Consider the following 21,691-nt stretch of genomic DNA (forward strand, 5'->3'; position numbering starts at 1 on the left):
GCAATCATCCTAGTGGTGAACCGGGATGGAGACCAGGGAAAGACTGGCACATCCAATAGGTCAAGCCCAGAAAAAGTGGTGATACAAGGACAACCAGTTGAGTAGCTGCTGGGAGCCTAGTATAAATTGGTTCAGGAATGAGGATGGTCAGTGGCCAATTGAGTTGGGAAGGTTAAGTTCTGCCTGGTTAGGTATAAATATTCTTTGCTCTTGCATTTAGAGGGCAGGGAAAGCTAAAGATCAGGCTCAGTATTTAATGATGAGTATTTAACTGCTGAGCTCCAGAAAAGGTTAACCTCATAATTCATCAGATAGGTCTCCTCAGGTCAAGGTCCTGATGGGAGGGAAACAGAATTTAGGCATTTTCTGTCACAGAAAATCTTCATTCCCAGAAACCACCAGACTTAAAGGAAGTGGCTGCTCTGTTTTGTAATAAACCAAGGCTACCTGGAGTAAAATGAGTAAACTGAGGTACCTGGCTATAGTGAAACTAGAAATGAAGGAGGGAAGAGGAATGTGGAAGAAAATGGGAGAAATGAGGTTTGATTACAGTGGTTGTTAAGGCTCTAGTGATTACTAGAGTAGGAGGTAATTCCATGCCTTGAAAAATAAGTTATTGTAATGGAAATAAATATAGTTTGTCTAGGTACAGATTAGCTGTAGTAAATCTTACATGTCCTCAAGATAGAATATATTTTTTCTCTTTCCTATTTCCCAATTTCCATTTTTGGTTTTATGTCATAAAATAATAATAACAATTCTCACAACAGTGATTAAACTAATAAATAACATTGTGCATTAGTGCATGAGAATGAAGAATGTGCATTATAAATAATAATAGTTTATTTATGATACTGTCTCTACTCACCCTTTCTTTTCTCCCAGCAAGGTGCTTGGGGATCTCAAAAACCCAACAGACATTCACCCAATCCCACATATAAAATATCCCACATATATATGAGGTATAGTTTCATATATTTCAAGACAAATAAGAAATCTTCCAAATGACAGTTTATAAAAAAAGATGATAATCTTGGAATAAATATTATGAGTGATGATGTGCATTTACTAAATTTACATACCAATGAATCTCAAGTTTAAATTGGACGTTTTTTTGGAATATAAATACAGGAAAAACTGTAACATATGGACTCTGAGGGAAATATATATTCACAGTGGTTGTTTTTTTTTTATAATTTTCTGGAATGCTAAGAAAGATCTGTCAATTTCAGTAATTTACAAATATATGCATTTTAGTACTAATAACAAAAAATTGAGAACCAACATAGGACTGTAATCTATTTCTCTAAGTTTATTTAAAAAGAATATATTATCCTTTCTCTGACATGATTACATAAAAAAATGGACCAATAATGGGGAAAAGGTAGAGGGCCAGTCAATTTACCCAGTGAATGAAAAAACAAAAGCAAAATCACCAGTTTTCTTTTGGTTACTTTCTTTTATCTCATTTCCTGGAGATCAGTGGAAAATTTTGTCAAGCTAGACACTGATGTTATGCATGGCTTAGGAACTGATAATGTTATTTCTTTTTTTTTTTCTTAAATTGGGCTTATGGAAGTTTTAGTTATTTCCTCCAGCAAGTTGCAGAGAAAACATCACAGGATGCTTGATAGTGGCTTGCCCTGGGGCAGCTGTTCTCACATTTCCCGAAACATCAGAGCCCCTAGACAACATCTTGCAGCATATTTTGCGGCTCCAGTCTGAGTTTGGAGTCCATGGGTAAGAGAAAAAAAAAAAATCTGTATTTCCAACAAGATCTAAAAGGTGATGATCTTAATGGCTGGAGATCACCTATTGAGAACAATAGTTTTAAATGTTTAAGGAAAGGTAATTTGGAAAATGTGTTTTATATGTTTGCTGCACGGTTGCTTTATAATGCAGGAATATAGTTTCATACCTTGATAAAAGGAGGCATGAAACATGCCCCTAGGTTCCTCCTCCACCAGGTCTAGTTACTTACTGTTGACTCTCTGTTTCTTGTTCCCCTCTGACACCTCTCATTTTCTTGTCAGAGTGTTAAGTATGTTTTGGTTTGCTTCTTTATTTTCCACTTAGGAATGAAATCATCCAGGATTTGTCTCTCTTTCTGATGTGTTTTACTTAGCATAATCTCCTCAAGTTCCTTCCATTTTATTTTGTGGTTCTTAGTTTCAGGATTGTACTCAGTTTGCAGTCTTTCCCCCTTCATTACAAAACTCAGAGTAGATTCATTCAGTGAATTATTTTTACAGAACAGAAAACACAAACACCTGACACGAGTATTCCCACGATAAAGGATTCTTTTATTTGGCGTATTTTTGGGCGATGCTAACAGTATTCTAGAACCTGACTAAATGTCATTTCTTCTTTCCTCTTTTGTTTAATTTTGAAAATTCATTATTTAAGTTAATTTTTGTGAAGCAAAGCATCAAGCCAGGGATTCTCACATGCAAGGCAAGTGTTGTACATTGGTGTATATCCCTGCCTCATCTCTTCTTAATTCCCTTTCCCTCTTTTCACTCCCTTGTAGAATCTCTTTCCCTTCCCCAACTCTCCAATTTATTTCTTTCTTACTCCACCCCTTCTTCCTCCCTGCCAATCCCCTTTCTTCCATGCTTTCCACTCTTTTTCTTAAAATAGAGTTCTCCTTCAGATTGTGATCATGTACAGATTTTAAGTCATTATCTTTTACTCTTAGATTCTAGCATCATATCTGCTGTTGATCTCCAGTTATTTCACATATATGACAATAACTTTATAGGGATGTTAAATAAATGTTAAATCCTATGGGATTGCTGACTTTGGGTTATCTGGATTATTGAGTTGAAATAGTTTGTGTCCTCCCTCTCCTCTTAATCTTTTTATTTTATGTTTTACTTTTTTCTTAAATAATATGGGAAACTATTCAAGCTTCCCACTCTCAGTGCCTCCAGGGGGAGGTACACTGTATGCATCAATTAACTAAATATTGGAGCAAACATTTGGAAGTTCTCATTCACTCCCTTATTGGTTGATTGCTTTTCTGGCTTGTCTAGACTAGAGTCTCATTTAATATGTTCTTGCCAAAATGTTGCCTACTATTGAAAGGAAGCTTTGGGATATCAAAGTTTAATGCTTTGCTCTTCCAATACTCAAATAACCATATTCTTCACATTTCTGTTTCATATAAAGACTATACAGCACACAAATATATTTGAGATACTTCTCCAAATTTCACAGGAAAGGACTGAAATCTGCAATCATCTGGATCATCCTGGTTTTCCGAAAGCATATTGCCCATTTTATTCATTTGTTTTCTTTTTAAATTTTTATTTGTGGGGAATCAGACAATGGGTAGGACACATGGCTTGCATGTGGCTGACCTGGGTGTGACATCTGGCTCCACATAATTGGAGCAAAGCCAGGAGTATACCCTGAGTATAGGGAATGGTCCTAACAGTCTCCCCCAAATTATTTATTTTTCATTGTTATAAAACATCAGTTAAAACTGGGCTGGGGGAGACACATGTGATTTTGGGGATCAAACTCAAGACCTCACTCAAGCAAAGCATGTGCTCTTGAACCACCTCCCTGTCTCTCTGTTTTCTTTCTCCCTCTGTCTCTCCCCTTTCTCCACTGTTTTCTTTTATCCCCACCTCACTCTTTGTCTCAGTTAGGGCACAGTATTAAAAATGGAAATGCTTAAATACATACTAAGTGCAGATGACTTTTCACCCTGAATGTTATGAATTAGTTTTTGATATTATGTGAATTATTAAGACCAAAAACTATTAATAGTATTAATAGTATGAAGAGAAGCAGAGAAGAAAAAGCCGAATAGGTTTGTGACTTGAATTATATTGATCACTGTTTCCATGTATGTGAAGGCAGAGATAAAGGGGAAAAACCTGTGTATATCTGATCTAAGAGTAGAAATACATGGAGATAAGAGAATGAGATAGCATAGATAAATCAAGGGAATCAGCCTGATTTCTAAGTCATTCCCTTTGGAACTGTAAAATATAACATTCCTCTATTTCATACACTGTTTCAGTGACCTAAAAGAGAGAACATTTGCGGATGGGAGGAAGCTCAAAGTACTGGAGAGCATGTTTTTTCTTTCAGGAATCTAAGGTTTGATCTCCAGCACCATATGCTCCACAAGTACCATCCAGGAGTAGTTCCTGAGCATCACAGTGCATGGTCCAAAAAAAATGACAGGGAGAACACACATAAAGACAGGGAAAAAGAAACAATAAAACCATTTTATTTTATTATGAACTATTTTTTATTTTTTGCTTTTGGAGCACACCTGGTGGTACTTGAGGCTGACTCCTAATTCTGTGCTAAGGGATCATTCTTGGAGGAGCTTAGGGGACAGAATGGAATGTCGGAAATTGAACTGGGCAATCACCATACCTGCTGTGTTATTGCTCTGCTCCTGAGAGAAATATTAAGAAACTTAACTTTGGTCAACAGATAGCATTTACCATAATAATTCATAAAAGAAACTACTCAGGACATTTTTATTTTTCGTTTTGGGTCACACCTGCCAGCGCTCAGGGGTTACTCCTGGCTTTATGCTCAGAAATCACCCCTGGCAGGCACGGGGGACCATATGGGATGCCGGAATTTGAACCACCGTCCTTCTGCATGCAAGGGAAATGCCTTACCTCCATGCTATCTCTCCAGCCCCATTACCCAGTACTTTTAAGATATGTTCAGATTGTTTGAACGCTCTTATTTAAGAAACATAGAATGTACTACCCTCAAACAGAACGACATAGCTAATGAACATTTGCTTTAAGTGCTCTGTTACATTTCATTCAAAGGTGTCTTCGAAATGCCATATGCTATTAGAAGTAGCAATCCTTGTTTTGTTTTTAGACAATTCAATTATGGAAAATACCCTGAAAGAAGTTGTGAAAAGAATATCATTAAGCAACCAAGTAGCTCCTTCTCTTCTGTATATTTTAAAAAGAGATCAGCTTGTGAACTTGCTGGTAATTGACTGCACTATTGGGTTGTTCATCAAACAAGCATTTGTTGAGATTGTAAGGGGTGAGAAGCAATACAAAATAGGTTCCCTTGTTGGCATCCTAGGAGATTCAGGGGAAATAAGGGTCTTACTTGATATGAAGAGATTCTTCAAGTTTGAAGCATAAGCATTTCTTTAATAATCTCCCATCAACAACACATAATGCCCAGGATCTTTTCATTATTCTGGCCCAAAGTGATTTCATTTTTCCTCCTTGAGTATTATAGCATTTTCATTTTCTGTCTGTCATTTTCTTATTTTGGTAGATAATATAGTGAGAGCTTGCTTTAAACCAGCATAGGTGGAGGATGAGAAGTGAAATTTATGATAATGAACTGGACTGTGTCAGAACTGGACTGGTTCTTTAGTGGTGTAAAATACCTCGGACATAGGTACTGACTATATCCCTATGTGGTCTCTGTAATGGAACCATGTTTGAACAGGCAACCCCTGACAAGTCCTGACAGCTTTACACCCTCTCAATCTTCTTTTGAGGGGCTCAGTGTGTTCATACCCTTTGTCAGTAGAGACCTTAGGTTTGGTTTTGAATTTACGAAGAGTGCAGAGTCTATTTTACCATTACACAGAACACAAGTACCCAACCCTACACAGAAATTTAATGCATAGTCTCAGGTAGTATAAAATCAGTACCGTTTTTCTCTATGTCATTGTCCCTTGTGTGAGGAAACTCAGTGTGGAAGAGAAATAGGAAGGGGTCAACTCTAGTTGTCTAACAATAATACCTTTTGAAGCCTCTGAGGACATTACTTCAATCTCAAAATTGAAAGTATTTAGCTTAGAAAGTCAGTGAAATTTTATTAAAAAACTGTAATCAAAATAAAAATTATATTAAAAAATTCAAAATGTTAAAAAAGAAAAAACCTGTAAGTTTTTAGCTTATAAAGGCAATGAAATTAAAAAATTTCTGTTTATTCCTTCTGTGCTTTCTTTTGTTGTTGTGATTGTTGATGCTGTAGTATTTACATTTAGGATTGTGCACTTCCCACAGTACTCAGCAAGGATCACAGTCAAGTATACTCAAGAACATTCTTATTGTATTGCTTTCTGGTGGGGCTGTGGTGTGCATGAGGGATCATGCTTCCTGGCTGGGGAACTCACATATCAGTTAGTTGATTGTTTGTAGGGATTTGTAACCCTTTGTTGTAGTGCTCACATGCCTCATTGCTGTATGGCCAGAAGTCACCTGCAGTGGCAGGAATTGTAAATAGTAGAGCTGCTAGGATTGTGTGGTTTATGTGGCAGCAACAGGGATTCAACTAGTGACCTCTGCTTGCAAGATAAAAGTTCCAAGTTGATAGTCCTTCAGCCCTTGCACTGTCTTTTATTCATGTTACAAACTTCTACAGAGTGTCTAATGAGTTTCAATGTACTAGATTCAAGTATAGCTTCCTGGCAGGTCAAAGGGCCACACATTAACATTTCCTCTGTAGCCTTCCACTTTCCTTATTGAGGAATCTGGCATTACAATCTGTTCTCTGAGCACTTAAATATTATATCTTTTTTTTTTTTTTTTTTGGTTTTTGGGTCACACCCGGCAGCGCTCAGGGGTTACTCCTGGCTCTACGCTCAGAAATTGCTCTTGGCAGGCTCAGGGGACCATACAGGATGCTGGGATTTGAACCACCATATTTCTGCATGCAAGGCAAACACCTTACCTCCATGCTATCTTCCTGACCCAACTATTATATCTTAAGTGAAACACTGAATAAAGTCCCAATTTCCAGAGAAGCCAGACCAGAAGAAGTGTGTTAGATAGAAGAGGAATGAGTGTGACTTCTTTTGCCAGTGACTTTGCTTGATACATTATCTAATAGATATAAGAATAGGAACAGCAATAACCCACTTGGAGACAATACATAGAGGGGAACATTTTGAAATCACTCCAAGTTTTCTTTTCTGATGGAAGTCAATATGAATTTAAGAGTCAGACACAAGATAAAAGAGAGGATATTGGGGCTCCAAGGACTAGACATACTGTAAAAAAACCCGGGGTGGGAAGGGGAATGTAAAGCTGGCCAAGAATAAAGAAGGGACAGTGATTTGAAACAAGACTGATTGCTGTATGGCCAGAAGTCACCTGCAGTGGCAGGAATTGTAAATAGTAGAGCTGCTAGGATTGTGTGGTTTATGTGGCAGCAACAGGGATTCAACTAGTGACCTCTGCTTGCTAGATAAAAGTTCTAAGTTGATAGACCTTCAGCCCTTGCACTGTCTTTTATTCATGTTATTGTGCCTTGTGAATTGATGAAAGAAGCTCTTGGATATTACTAGCATGTATAGGCCTACAGAGGTTTAGACTGCTCATATACAAAAGTCTCAAGAAATGCCAGAAAATAAATTAAAAAATGCAGGTGTTTTTAAATTCCTTAATATTATTTACATACAACAATTTTATTTATAAATAAAATATAAACATTACATGTTTAGATGTTGGCCAAAGATATATCAAGTGTATTGTGATACTTCCTTTGATATTCTTATTCAAGCGGGAAAACGAGATTTAAAGAGGACTGATTTGATGGTTATTGTAGTAAGTTTTGGATATAAGATTTAAACCTGAATCTATAGGACCCTTACAACAACCCCTATAACTTCTCATGCTCTCCTTCTTTGTTGGGGAGGAGACATACTATGTTGTGCTCAGGGGTTACTCCTGGTTCTATGCCCAGGAATTATTGCTGGTGGGCTTGGGGAACCATATAGAATGCTGGGGATTGAATCCACATTTGCTGCATCCAAGGCAAGTACCCTGTACTATCTCTTTGGCCCCTCACCTCTTTTTTAAAACCTTATCACAGACCATCTTCTCAAGGCAGGTGTAGCATTAGATGGCAAGATGTCCAAGTCAGGGAGAATCCTCTATGAATAAACTTGCTATTTTAATCCTTATTTATAGAGTCCGGAAAATGGTGGCTGTTTCCTACCAACTCTGAGACCCTGTTGTTTGTGCTTTTTTTTGGTACGAATCAGATGAGAAATGTATTTAATAGTTTTATGGACTTTGATTTTGTCAGGTAAAAAATTGCCACTGCCCCAAAGCAGTACAAAATGTTTCAAAGAACTCTATCAATGCCCTTAATGGCTTGTTAATTAAAACAACACTACATAAGCACAGTTTAAATGTAAGCAAATTACTTGGAGAGGGAAAAAAATATGCAACTCTTTCAAATGAAATGATACGCGCTCTTTGTTTAATTAGAGCACAATCTCTCTCTTTGTCTCTCTCTCTATCTCTTTTCTTCCTCTTCCTGCTTTTAAAGCTATGGACAATGAGATTGTAAAGGAACTGATGGAAAACAATAGTAATTAAAGACATCTACTCTGATAATAACCCAGGAAGAAAATCTCAGCATGAGTTGTAAAGACAAAGGCTACTTACCGTGGATCCAAATAATGAGGAACTGTGTAAAAGTTTTGGTTGTTTTCTTAGTTGTTTATTTGTTTTGGGCTAGGGGTGTTCAGAAACGGTGGGGGTGTCTTGTCCTTGCAAAGCACTGGGCTATATTTACCACTGTATTTGCACCTATCCCTACCCTTTGGGCTGGCTACATCCTCTGCATCTACATTGCTCTCCTAATTTTGGAATCCTTGAAGAAAAGCTGAGACACAATAAGTGGCAGGAGTTTGGAAGGTTAGCTCAGGAAGCATGAATGAGGGAAGGGAGCAGAATCAATAACACTTCTGTTAAAACTACTGAGGCTTAATCTCGCTGGACATATTTTCATAGAACCCACTGAGGGCCAACTGAAGACAACCATTTACTGGAGAGCTACTATTGATGGAAGTATGTTCCCTGGAATACAGAATTCTGGGTACTTTATACTGAAGAGACCGTCAGGTAGGGAAGCAGAAACTACTTTTTGAGAATGGAATTTGGAAGCTATAGACAGGCTTGTCAGCTATGCTTGGAGCTAATGGTGAACTATGAAATAGATCAAAGGAATTTGGGATGGGGTTTTAACATTTGTTACAGATGGACTTTTGTGAAATGTTATTTGTCAGTGCAGCAAAACTGAAACATAGTGTGACTCACAAAGATAGCCACTGATGTTATTTAAAAATTTCTAGTAGCCACACTGAAAATTTGAAAAGAAACATAAGAATAACGGTAACAAATGTCTTATTTAATTTTCTGCCTACAATATAATTTAAATTATACATTCAACATAAACAATTATTGAAACATTTTTTTATTAGTTTTTTTGGGCCACACGCATTGATGCTCAGGGGTTACTCCTGGCTATGCGCTCAGAAATTGCTCCTGGCTTTGGGGGACCATATGGGACTCTGGGGGATCGAACTGTGGTCCCTCCTAGGCTAGCTCTTGCAGATGCCTAACCTCTGGCGACACCGCTCCTGCCCTTGAAACATTGTTTTTAAATATTTTTATTGTGATCAAAGTGAATTACAAATCTTTCACAGTAATATTTTAGGTACATAGTGATATTGAATCAGGGGCATTCCCACCACCAATGTTATCCTTCCTCTACCCCTGTTCTCAACATGCATCCCATATCCCCCTCCTTTGTCCCCGTGCTGCTAGTATAAGTGGTCTTCTTTGTGTCTAGCTTGTTGATTCTGTTGTTGTTGGCTTTGGATTTGTTCTGTTCCTATCTGGTTCCTGTCCTTATTAAATCTGATCATTTTTTTATTTCTACTCAATGTTCAACTATTGAAACATTAAAATGTTTAGTTTGGAATCACACCTGGGGTGCAGGGGTTTTACTCTCAATTTTGTGTTTAAGGATCACTCATGGTGGGTGTAAGATGACACCCAACTACTAACCCAAAACAAAGGTGTTTCCCCAATTTCCTCTTTGTAAAAGTCTACCTGGATCTTACTATACCCTCTCCCACCTAGCTGAAATTTGTACTGAGAATAAAGAAAGCAGTCTGGCATAGTGCACTTGGAGAGATTAGGAGGCAACTGACTTCATGACTCTCCTGACTGGCTTGGCTTATTAATTCTTCTCTGCTACCCTGCTTCTTCAGAGGTATCTGCCTAGTGGTAGAAATATGGCATATGGGGTGATCTCACAATGTGGGGATTTATTTTACAGTTAGGTCAGTAAACCATATGCTGTACTAGGATTGAACTCTGGTTGATTGCATGCAAGGTAAGTTCCTTATCTGCTGTATTGTCTTATATCTCTGGCCCCTAATAAATTATTAATCAGTTTTGACACTATTTGTTTTAACCAAGATTTTTAAGTGTGGTATTCTTTTTATCTTTCTTGAATACCTCATTTTTTTGGGGGGGCATACCTGGTGACTCTCAGGAGTTACTCCTGGCTATGCACTCAGAAATCGCTCCTGGCTTGGGGGACCATATGGGATGTGGGGGGATCGAACTGCTGTTCATCCTAGGTTAGCGTGGGCAAGACAAACGTCCTACCACTTGCGCCACTGCTCTGGCCTCTGCACACCTTATTTTTAAGAACCATGTGACTCATGGCTACTATATCAGGTTCTATAGCTCTACATGAATATTAAAAGATGTTTGTTAGATGTGGCACAAAGTCACAATATTTAGATTTATTCAAATTACTAAGGCACACTCTTCCTATATAATTTAGGGTTTTACTTCCTAGTTTTGTGAGTGTGATTAACTGAGATGACTTTATAATTTTCACAGTTTCCAGTAACTTACTCCATTTCTTTGCTTTTAAACTCTTTCCTTTGAGAGAGAGAGAGAGAGAGAGAGAGAGAGAGAGAGAGAGAGAGAGAGAGAGAGAGAGTGTGTGTATTTAAGACTATGATGACCACTTTTGTTGAGAACATTGAAGAGATAGCGGCTCAAGTTCCTCTCATCATCCATAAGAATAATACTTGAGCCCCAGAACTAGAGCTTACCATGGAGGACTAGGAGAAGAATGGAAAGATAGGAACATTATTTGACCTGAATTCTCAAAGGTTAATATCACCAAATGAAGTTTTACCTTTTTTTCCCCACTGCATTAAAAAATGAGACTCATTTGTTACATAGTCAAATAGCTATGCACATTTAAAATATGCTGTATTTCTTGAAATTCTTCTTCTTCTTCTTCTTCTTCTTCTTCTTCTTCTTCTTCTTCTTCTTCTTCTTCTTCTACTTCTTCTTCTTCTTCTTCTTCTTCTTTTCTTCTTCTTCTTCTTCTTATTCATATTCTTCTTCTTATTGTTCTTCTTCTTGTTCTTCTTCTTGTTCTTCTTGTTCTTCTTCTTCCTCTTCTTCCTCTTCTTCTTCTTTAAAAAAAAACCAACCTTGAAGCTCAGAAGAATAGATAGTATAGTGGCTTGAATTCAAGTTTTTTAGTGTCCTGAAGGCATTGAGTACAATCCTGAAAGTTCTGTTATCTGTGATTCATGATCATGATCATGAGGAAGACAGATGCCTCTAGCTACAACATCTGAATAGTTCTTAAAAAATCAACTTGGACTTTATCCAGGTGATCTGATTGATCTTTTTCTAGACAATCTGGTCATTATTTATCTGATTGATCATTTTGTAATCAATTAGACCACAGAAAGAGCTAGAGAATAGAAATATGTAGATATATAAACACAAATCAGAAGTTGTTGAAAAAAATTGCTGTAATTGTTGTCTTGAACATGGACATTGCAGTTGGACTGCTGAGAACCATAAATAAATGAGTGCACCACTGGTATATCACACAAATGGATGCACCAACTTCATGCTCTGCAAACTAAAATGATGTGGGGACCCATGCCCAGGAAATATGTTCCCTAGCAAGTGTGAAAACACTTCAGTGAGCCTCCTTTCCCCACTGCACACCACAATCATGAAATCTTGTGCCTAATTTAAGGGTGCACACCCTGGTGAGCAAATTTGCAATGACCACAACTAAAGAAGTGCAGTCTTTGGTGAGTTCTTCAGTTTAGGTATAGCTTTATAGTCTGATTTGAGATCCCTGGTGAGTCCACTGCTAAGAATGTATAAGCACCACAGTCAAACATATGTGTGACCTGTGGTTATTACAATAACAATAGGGGGAGAAAGATTAAAATAAATAAATAAATAAATAATAGTATTTAAGAAACCTTCAAAATTTAAGACTTTTGGTTGTTTGTTTTGGGGTAGTATGAGTCATGTCTATCAGTGTTTAGAGGCTACTTCTGGCATGATATTGCTCCCAGAGTGCTTGGGGGAAACCATGAAGTCTGGGGACACTAACCTGGGCCTCCCACATGCAAAGCATGCACCCCAGTTTTTTGTTTGCATAGCCCTAGGACTTTCTTTGTAGGTAAGAGAAGAAAGATATAATATTAATTGACTAACTGCATTTTAACCACTTTCTCCCTTTGTCTCTATTATAGAGGTGGTTAAAACAATACAGCATTGATTATCATGCCTTCCTTGAAATCAGCAGTGGCCCTTAATATTGGCCAACAAAGTGAAATCTGCTAGTATTTCTTCTTCTACCTCCCTAAAACTCACCATGTTACCTGGCAATATGGCAGCCACAGATAATCAGGAAACAGTTATCATGAGAATGTTAGCCAACCTGCTGAGGATGAATAGCTGAGAAAAAGATAATTTTCCATCTGATGACCATTAGTAGTTTCTTTACTGTCATAGGAAGCATTTTCAGACTTTTGATACATGAGGTAAATCCTGTTGTATTTAAATAACTATTAAGTTTCTTATCCTTACAGAAAAATGAAATATCTGAGATGAGTTCTTTTTTTTTTTTGTTTTTTGTTTTTTGTTTTTTGGGCCACACCCGTTTGATGCTCAGGGGTTACTCCTGACTAAGCGCTCAGAAATTGCCCCTGCCTTAGGGGGACCATATGGGACGCCGGGGATGGAACCGCGGTCCTTCCTTGTCTAGCGCTCGCAAGGCAGACACCTTACCTCTAGCACCACCTCTCCAGCTCCTGAGATGAGTTCTTGCTAATACCATCACTAATAAAACAATATCTCCCCCCCCCCAGCAGAACCAACTCCATATGCATTTGCTTTCTTGGTGTTCCCAACAAATGGCTAATTAAACAGTCATCCAGAAAAGCAATTAATAAACAAATATGCAAACCCTGCTCTGAAGTTATGCGATTTCCAGAGACCTATTAGATAAGTCATAACTTTAAAAATGTACAGACAGATCAACCTTTTTGTTCTGATCTTTATGTGGCCTCTGTTTAAAATGACTATAATTTTATAATTTAATCTTTCCTTTTTTTTTTTTACTCAGTATCACTTAAAGCAACTTATCCTCAAGCCTCCAAGTCTTTCTTAGAGCTTGGTTTTAGAAGGTGATCAGCAATGATTTGCCACATTAACATATTAGTACACTGATTTTATAATAATGAAAATAAGTTCTCATTAAGGATGGTTCCATTACATCTCTTTTGGGGAAATCTTCTTCATCTTTCAGCTGGTTTCCTAGTCAAAGGACAGGATTGGTCCAGGTTGTTGCTATCCCACAGTTGCCTTCTAGAAGATACTTGAGATCTTTCTATTTTGGGTAGGATAGTAGGTGTAGGCGACCCAATCTAGGGAGTTATTTTGTTCAGGTTTCCCTCTCCTAGTAACTGCTCATCATTTCTTGTAATTTAAATGAAGTTTCCAATTTCCACATTATCTTTATGAACATAGAATAGATGTTTTTGTAAAGAACAACACTAAATGAGTACTTTATTCAGTCATTCGGGAATTTTCTCTTTTTTCCACCTAGGCAAATCACAAGGTTTCTGTTGGAGGAGAATGAAAATCTCAGCTCTGGTTTTCTAAATAAAATATTCAAAAAATCCAGTCTCAGTGCTATCTGGTCAAACCAATTTTCTCTGTGTTGTTAAAATAAAGCTTCTTACCCCAGTTCTTTATAGTCTCTCTGTGGATAGAAACTTGCAGGCCTTCTACTTTGACCTAATAGCTAATTGATAGTTGAGCTTTTGCCACATAACTTTAGGTTGGAGTAGTTATGTCCCCCCTTTGGCCCTGAATAAGTTATTCTCTAAATATTAATTTTTTAGTGAAGCAAGATAGTTTTTATTGAACAAACTTGCTTAGAAATATGTGAGAGGAATTAAATAGAGGAAATACATGTTTAAGAGAGAACATAGCTTCACCAGAGTAAAAATATACAGCAAAGATATATAGAGACAAGCTAGAAAGATGCATATTCAGGGAGTACAAGGTCTTGAAGAGCAAGCCTCTGCATATTCATTCTTTAAAAGGAGAAGTATTGGGCTGGATAGTAGTGTGGGTAGGGTATTTGCCTGGCTTATGGCCAATATGGCTTTTATTCTTGGTATAACACACATTCCTCCAAGCCCCACCTGGAGTGATTCCCTGGATACAGAGTCATGAGTCATTCCTGAGCACTTCTGAGTGTGAAAATTATAGTGTGGAATTTATGGTTTGCATGTATGAGGTTATGGGCTCAATCATTAGCACTTTCACTACCTACCAAAAAAGAGAACAATAATAGTTTAGTGCATTGGTTAGTTGTGATGGTTAAATTAATATATAATGATTAATATAATGTCTAATAGATTAATCTCTTAATATATGTAAGTGTTTATTTTTAAAATAATTATAATTAATAATAATTACAAATAAGATAACATTTACAGCTTTCAAATAAGATTTTATTTTAGATAAGTGTATGTGGAGTTAAACTATCTTCAGAAAGACATGTTCTAGTAAAAACATGTCCTTTCAAAAATAATTTGGATGGAGACTGTAGTGAAAGTACAGTACTATCACAGGTAGGGCATTTGCTTTTTCATGTGGTTGATGTGTGTTCTATCTGTGACAACCCATATGTTTTCCTGAGTACCTCCAGGAATAATTTCTCAGTACACAGCCAGGAGTAAGGCCTGGGTGTGTCCTCCATACAAAAAATTCTGATGATTTATGTAGTTCTTCTCCCGCTCCCCGTTTGGAAGGCCTTCTTGGCATTCTTGTCAAAGAACTAAAGCATTACTTGAAGAAAGGTCTCTCCAAATTAATCTAGAAAATTTTAATTTATGAATCATTCAAATTCAGTTCCTACATCAGACCATCTCACATCAACATCAGAACAACTTTCTTTCCCAAACCTTTTCAATTGTGTTCTTACAGTTGTGTTGTTCAGTGTGTTCTCTCACCAATGGTGAACAAAATTTGAGTGATTAAAACTATCCAAAGAAAACTCAGTTGGGTCAAGTTGTGATCCTGCTCGAAACTGAACATAATTGACTTTTATGAAAGAAGAAAGTTGTTCAAAACTTTTAAGTAAAACAGGCTCAGGCTTTAGTTCAATCAGGGCTTGAGAGAAGGAAGAATAGGCAGGAAGCTTTGTTTTGTTCCAACTAGTTTACCCTGAGTCTGGTTAGAGTTTCTAAGAGGCTGTTAGTTCCAATTAATTTGGTATACACTCTTGTATGTGTGCTTGATGAATTAAGAAGCAGCAATGAATTTATCTGTGCACCAGCCATAAAATTTCCATTACTTTTCTTAATGAATTTTACATTTGATTCTGAAAGCTTTTTAAAAAGTTGCTCATTTGTTTTTTTAGGACTTTCCTTGAAAATACAATTATCCTTCTATATAATTCATGTCAGAATAAGAACTCCACTTAAAGGTTGGATATTTCTATCAGTTCTTTTGTTTTCTGGACCACTGAAACCTTGCCTTTACAAGTATATGGAAACTTTGAAAGCTGTGCATCTTGATTCCTGATGTAAAATAAAGTATAAAGTCACTGCTGAAGAAAATGGGATGGGTCTGCCATAAAATTTAGTTATCAACTGTGAAGGAAAAAGGCAAATGGTGATGGAACTAATTGTGGGACAGGATAGACATTCTACTGAAAATATGTTGAATCTAAATTCTCATTTCTGAGCACTGAGTTTCATTTTAGCAGAAAAATGTCAAGTGGTTTGAATCTTTTTTTTTTTTTTGCCACACCCAGTGACACTCAGGGGTTACTCCTGGCTCTGTGCTCAGAAATCACTCCTAGCTCTGGGGACCATATGGGATGCTGGGGATCGAAACAAGGTCCGTTCTGGATTGGCCAAATGCAAGACAAACGCCCTACCGCTGTGCTATCTCTCTGGTCCCTAGTGGTTTGAATCTTAACCAGTGGTTAAAATTGATTAAAGAGTCTCAAAATATAGAGCAAGAGTGACAGGCCTACAAAACTATAGTCAAAGCTCCGAGTCATTTCCCTCCCCTCCCCTTCCCTCCCTGCCTCTCCTCACTTTGCTTCTCTCTTCCTTTCTCCTCCCCTCTCCTCTCTTCTCCTCCCCTCATCTTCCCTTTCCTCCTCCCTTCTCCCTTCCTCCCCTCTCTCTTTCCCTCTCCTCTCCCATCCTCACTTCCTCTCTCCTCTCCCCTCCTCCCTTTCTCTTTCCATTCGTTTTCACTCCTCTCCTCTCCTCTCCCTTCCTCCTCCCTTCCTCTTTCCTTTCATTTCCACCCCCTCCTCTCCTCTCCTCTTCTCCCTTCTTCTTTCCTCTCCTCACTCCTCTTCCCTCCTTTCTTCCTCTCCTCTCCTCTCCTCTCCTCTCCTCTCCTCTCCTCTCTTCTCCTCTCTTCTCCTCTCTTCTCCTCTCTTCTCTTCTCTTCTCTTCTCTTCTCTTCTCTTCTCTTCTCTTCTCTTCTCTTCTCTTCTCTTCTCTTCTCTTCTCCTCTTCTCTACTCTCTTCCCCTTTCTTCCCTTCCCTCTCTTACTTTCCCCCTCCTACCCTTCCCACTCCCACCTGCTCCTCCTCTCCTTCCTTCCCCTCCCCTCCATTCCCCTTTTCTTTTTAATTTTTTCTTTTTATTTGGATACACCTGGCAGTGCTCAGGGCATACTTTTGGCTCTGTGCTCAGGGATCATTCTTGTTGGGACTTAGGGAACTAATTGTGATACCAAAGATTGAACCTGGGTTGGCTGCATTCAAGGCAAGCACTCTAATATCTCTCCAGACTTCACCAAGTAACTTTCTATACTGCTCAAAATACAAAGAAGGATATTCTTTCAAAGATTCATATCTTTTTGTTCTGGGAGGGATCTCAATATACACTTTTATCAGGTAAATTTAATCAGTGCACAACACAATCAGAGGTTTGAGAGGCTTTGATTTTCAGGTATTGGCTTCCTCACTCTCTAATAATCATTTCTTGTAGAGAAATGCTTCTTTCTTAGGTATTCATTTAGAATGGAACATGAAGTAAGATTGACATAAGTTCTTACAGAGTTGTGAAGACTGGAAGGAATGTAGAAAGGACTGCAAGAGTGATCTTTACCTTCTACTTGCGCCAGGCATAAGAGAAACATCAAGTCAAATCGGGGAAGTTCATCCTGGACAGTAAACTGAAATGCTTGGACTTATTAGCGTCAGAGAGCTTCCTGTTGGTGTCTGGGGCCAAGCTATATTCGATAGGGTAGTGATAGATTACTTTTGAAAAGTGTAAAAATGATTAACAAGTATCAAGAAATGCATGGTTGGATGGCAGGTATTAGACTGGGACCTTTTAAGATTGTTCTTTTAGCCTGGCCATTGACTAGCCAGACATTCTGGGAACATGCTTGATGGGAGAGGGAAAACAGTGTTTTAAGAAAGTGGAATAATTAAAATTATAAAACTAAACAGTAATGATGAGTTGGAGCAGGACAAAAAGGCAGAGAAACCACAATGAGATTTAGTTCTGGTTATAGAAAATCAAAAGGGTATGGTTGAGTCCCATTGCACAGAATTTCTGCAAGGCCACACCAACTCTGCATTTATTTACTCACTTCTGGGCATTACGTGACAATATCCCACAAAGGGTTGTTTCTATTTGCTAAAGCAGAGAAGAAATAAATTTGTTACCTGGGAGCAAGGGGTTCGTTCAAACCGGTTAATAGAATGTTTATGAAGCATTCAGTAATATCTCCATACGCCCTGATAATGTATGTATGTGGTGGGCAGGAGTTTCCAGGTAGGGACTGTGTGTTGTAAAGACAGTTATCTAAAAATCTCGCCATGTGTATACAGAAGACTATCTCTTTGAGTACCTCTCTCAATTTTCTATCCTGATCTATTCCATAGTATTTATTACTCATGGAACACAGTGACACCCTTCCCAATTGATGTGTGGAGCTCTTTTTATGGTAGTTGTGAAATTGGAGTGGCAATTGCATGCCCTTCAAGGGTAGTAGACCTCTGAGGAGGTCCTGTTGAGATAATTCACAGCGGGAAGAAATTGAGTCCAGAGTATGGCATGAAAGCACTGCTCACTTGGGGTTGCTGATGAGAGGAGCTGACATTTCTCCCTTGCCGACCTAGCAAAACTTTCCTTATCTTTAATTTCTACCCTTGTTTGTGAAGTCTTTTGATTCAGATCTCTCTATCAGGCCTTATTCCCAGCAGGGTCAGTCCACACCACCTCATTAGTCCCATTTGCACCTCTTCACAGCAGAATGAGCCCTCCCAGAAGCAGCAGGTGGAAAGATGGCATGGGACCCAGAGCTCTGACTGGCCCAGTGAGCCTTTATCTGCTAGATTGTTCCTTGACCTCCATCTTTTCCTCTGATGGCAGTATCATGTGGGGAAGGATGCCGACTCTGGAATCTCGCCTTTAGGAAGTATGAGAACTGGGGAATGCACTTTACCTCTGAGTTCGCCTTACAAAGATGATCAAATAAACTCTTTTGATGAACAGGATGTTCGCTTTAAAGCGGGAGGTTGGAGGAAGAGGTAATGACACTTGGAGAATAATACTTGTTACACAGCCATAACCGAAACCCTTCTACCTATCATGAAAGACTCAGACATTTGAGCTCCCTCTTCCTCGTAATTGCTCGGCATCTAAGGCTTAATAGACCTGCAGTTCCCGTGGAGAGTGGACTCCTATTTAAGAGTCAGTTCCCTTGACCCAGGTCTTCTGAGGGATGAGCTTCCAAAGGTTAATATTTCACTGAATGATTGACAAAGGCTTTCAAAGGATGGCTAGATTCCAGTTCCTGGGGAAGCTGTGAAAACCCAGTTTTCTGGGCAAATTTTTATGCTGGTGTCTGAGATCACAAGAAAGTCTGTGGTTTGTGTAAGTTCAGTGTGGACTTCTTTGGGGTTCTTCTTGTAAAAGCCCTGGTATCTTTAAGGGTTGGTTCTTTCCTACTGTACTCACCCAAGGGGATGCCTTTTTATTTGGGTGCCTGGCTCTCTCTGTGGACCTTTTTAGACATAAGAGAAGGTCTTCAAATACAGGACCTACATTTCTGTCATTTCTGTATTTTCAGTCTGATAGTCCATTGGGAAAAAACATTTTTTTTTTTGGCCACACCCGGTGACTGTCAGGGGTTACTCCTAGGTATGCGTTCAGAAATCGCTCCTGGCTCGGGAGACCATATAGAACTCTGGGGATCAAACCCAGGTCCATCTTGGGTTAACCACGTGCAAAGCAAACACCTTATTGCTTTGCTATCACTCTGGCTCCTGAGTAAAACTTTGATTTGATTATTTTGACCACAAGATGAGCCTCTTTTTTTATTTTTTGAAATAAGAATTTTCATGGTGAAAGCAAAGCAAGTTGATGAAAAATATTATGATTAAAATTCCCACTCTGCAGATAAAAAACACTAAAATTCCTTGCCTCTCTTTCCAGATATGTCCAGTGAATAACAGCACATTTTAAACTTAAAAATGAAATCATAGTTTAGCCACATTGCTGCAACGGGCCTTTTAATAGTTAACTATTGATTTTCAATCTCTTTGTATAGTAGTACTTATAGATCTGCAATCAATATTTAAAATGGCTTTAGTCTACGCTAGAGATTTTCCATAATTTACTTAACCAATTCCCTATCTGATGGGTGTGCAAGATGTCAGAATCTCATTTCTGAATAAATGTTGCAAGTATGTAGTTATGCTGATATTTATATATCTGTGGATAAATACCTAGTAACTTCATTAACTATTATTAGTTGCCTTTCAAAAATTGCACCAGTTCATGCTCTTAACAATAGTGTCTGTGAACATTCATATCTTGACATCTTACTACACTGATAATTAGAAAAGCTTTAATCTCTGTTACATAACAGGAGAAATGGACTCACTTTTGGAAATGTATAATTTTTAAGTTGTGAGTGAGTTTTAGTCTTCTCCAAGTTATTTTATTTTCTCTGAACTTTAATTTAATTTAATTAATTAATTTTTTTTAATTTTGGAGAGGGGCTCACCCAGTGGTACTCAGTAGTTACTTTCTGCCCTGTACTCAGAAATTACTCTTGACCAACTTGGGTAACCATAGGTGATGCCAGGGATTGAATTTGGGTCAGCCATATGTAAAGCAAACCACCCTACCCACTGTGCTAATGTTTCGGTTCTCTTGTACTTTAATTTTTTTTTGGTTTTTGGGTCACATCCTGCAGTGCTTAGGGTTACTCCTGGCTCTCTGCTCAGAAATAGCTCTTGGCAGGCTCTGGGGACCATATGGGATGCTGAGATTCAAACCACTTTCCTTCTGTATGCAAGGCAAACACCCTTCCTCCATGCTATCTCTCTGGCCTCTTTTAGTTAATTTTTAAGTGATCTTCTCTCTCTTTTTCTTTCTCTCACACATTTTCTCTCTCTTCCCCTAAATAAATTTCTTGCACAGGTGAAAGGGGGTGTTCTTTACATGACTGAATCCAACTACAATCATATTTGTAATCAAGGTGTTTAAATAAAGATATTAAAAATAAATTTCTTAATTTTCATGACATTATTTTTGTCATATTTGTTAAGACATTGACAGTTTTGTCATTTATCTTTAGATTTTAATTATGACACTATTGTTCTAATTTAAAATTTTTATATAGTTAAATTTATCAACAATTTCACTTATAATTCTGAACATTGTTTTTTTTTTTTTTTTTTTGGTTTTTGGGCCACACCCAGTGATGCTCAGGGGTTACTCCTGGCTGTCTGTTCAGAAATAGCTCCTGGCAGGCACGGGGGGACCATATGGGACACCAGGATTCGAACCAATCACCTTTGGTCCTGGATCGGCTGCTTGCAAGGCAAACACCGCTGTGCTATCTCTCCGGGCCCAATTCTGAACATTGTTGTGTAACCGAGGGCTTCATACGTGCAAACCATGCACTTTGCATGAAATTCAAACCAAACTAAATAGGGAAAAGGGTAGATCAGGCTTAATGCTATGCACAGTTTGGGTGATGAAGTATTTAGTTTTTCATTTTAAATCTTTGAGGGACAAGAAATACATTAAAGGAATTAAAGCACTTGCCTTAAACTGTTGGAGATGCCCCAACCCAAAGTAAATAAATAACTAACATAAAATAAATAAAATAAGAAACTTTCTTGAGAGACCATGGTTGTTGCACAAGTTCAGATCCTGAAGCAGAGCAGCTGGCCTGGCTTGGTTACTCTTTAATCCCAAACTCATCCCTGCTTCCCAGTCAGCAAATATATCCTCCAACCTATTACTTGCACTTGATTCCAGGGTTAACATCTGCCTCCTGCCCAGGGGGTGGTATATGAGTCACTTGGATTGTGGAGTTTGGCTCAGTGGAGACTGCTGCCTTCCTTCCATTCTAAATGAAAAGGCTTTTGATCCATGCTATTGCTGTTTACTCTACCATCATTTGTCTGCCTCAAAGTAGAGGATCTGGCTTCCTGAAAAGTAATCAAATTAATCCAAAGTCCAAACTCTAACAAAACAAAACAATATTATGCCTCAATCTAACGGAAGGACCC

This window comes from Suncus etruscus, chromosome 3, assembly GCF_024139225.1.
Source record: "Suncus etruscus isolate mSunEtr1 chromosome 3, mSunEtr1.pri.cur, whole genome shotgun sequence".
Classification (NCBI taxonomy): domain Eukaryota; kingdom Metazoa; phylum Chordata; class Mammalia; order Eulipotyphla; family Soricidae; genus Suncus; species Suncus etruscus.